Here is a 1,691-nt window from a genome sequence, read left to right as displayed (position 1 = left end):
CAGCCAGGGCTACACAGAGAAACCCTGTCTCACAAAAAAACAAAAAACAAACAAAAAAAGGATAAGAAATATCTAACAATTTAGAAAAAATTAACTTCTGTAGAACTGAAATAAAACCACAATCAGAAAAAAAGCAAATGTTAAGTAAAAGTAATTAAGTACAAGTAATTTTCCTAACATAACAACAAGGATCCTATCCCTAATATGTAAATATACAAAAAAATTATAAAAGGACCCCCCCAAAACAAACAAAAAGACCTGACATGAAGCAATGTCATGCTGTCAAGGAGCAACCAGGCGCTCGCTCACTCAAGTAACCGCTGATGCTGATGCTGATGCTGGGCATGCCCTGGAGAGGTGCACACTCATCCGAACCACCAATCATAATGCAATTTTTTAAAGGTTAACATTTTAACATTGACAATATTTTTGACAATTTGACAAATAATTTGACAATAAAAAGACGCTATTCTAAAATACAATCTATATAAAATCTGTGGTGGCACATGCTTGCAGCCAGCTTGCAGAGGACTATAACAAAAGTTCAAGGCCAGCTCACACTACAATGGAGTATGAAACCAAGACAAAGTATGCAGAGTCCTCGTCTCAGAAAAGTAATTAGGCCCTTGTGTATTCAGAGATGTCTGGGAGAATATATACCATTAACAAAGAATGGGAGAGATTTTCCTGTTTGCTTTATTTAACACTGTGACACTCTCCACTGCTTACAATGAAACCTAAGTAAAGGGGGTTATGAGTAGCACGCTCCACATTTGCCAAAAGATATGGCCAATAAAGAAATCCCTAAAATATGGTCATCAAAACTAGCAACGTTTCAATCTTCACGTTCTAAAAGAATTCTCAAAACAAATCTAAAAATTTATAATTCAACTTTATAATCTATATAACTGACATAAGAATACATGTACAACACAACCACAAAACCTCTGACCTACAATCTGCACTGTCTATAAGATATCTTGGGGTAAAGGTGGCATAGAAATTATGGAGTGGCTAAGCAATGCCTGGTCCACCTTGAGGGAAACCACCAGATACTACCTAGAGAGATAAGAACCAGAGGCTGGATAACCCAGAGACCCAGGATAGAACCAAACAGGACCAGCAATTATTAAAGAAAAAAAAAAAAGTCAAGGAACTGATCGCTAATGTGCCTAGCATAATCGCCATCAGGGAAGCTTCATCCAGCAACGAATGGAAACAGACACAGAGAACCACAGCCAAACATTAGGCAACTGAGGGGATTCTGTGGAAGGGAGTGGGAGGAGACTGTAGAAATAAAAGGGGCCAAGGACACCAAAGAAACCCACAGAATCTACTAACCTAGGCTCACAGGTGCTCACAGACTGAACCAATAGTCAGGGAGCCTACATGGTCTGACCTAGGCCCTCTGCATATATATACTATGGTTATGTGGCTTGGTCTCCTTGTGGGACTCCTAATAGTGGGAGTCCTCTCCTTAATACAAGGAGAGGTACCTAGTCTTACAACTTGATATGCCATGTTTGGTTCATATGCCTGGGAACCCTACCTTTTTCTGAAGAGAAACAAAGGAGGTGGGGTGGGGAGTTGGGGATGGTAGTATGGAGGCCAGCCTGGTCTACAGAGCAAGTTCTAGGACAGCCAGTGTGACAAAGAGAAACCTTGTCACCCTGATATAGCTGTCTCTTGTG

General features: G+C 40.2%; 1 protein-coding gene across 6 annotated transcripts in view; it reads right to left on the bottom strand.

The window, feature by feature from the left end:
* The window catches only part of Znf148 (zinc finger protein 148), a 122,983-nt gene that overhangs the window by 78,916 nt on the left and 42,376 nt on the right, over window positions 1-1,691 (bottom strand). The gene's annotated exons all lie outside the window — the stretch shown is intronic.

Source organism: Mus caroli, chromosome 16 (genome assembly GCF_900094665.2).
Source record: "Mus caroli chromosome 16, CAROLI_EIJ_v1.1, whole genome shotgun sequence".
Lineage (NCBI taxonomy): Eukaryota > Metazoa > Chordata > Mammalia > Rodentia > Muridae > Mus > Mus caroli.
Note: the sequence above shows the minus strand (reverse complement) of the source record. Positions and strands in the feature narration are given on the sequence as shown.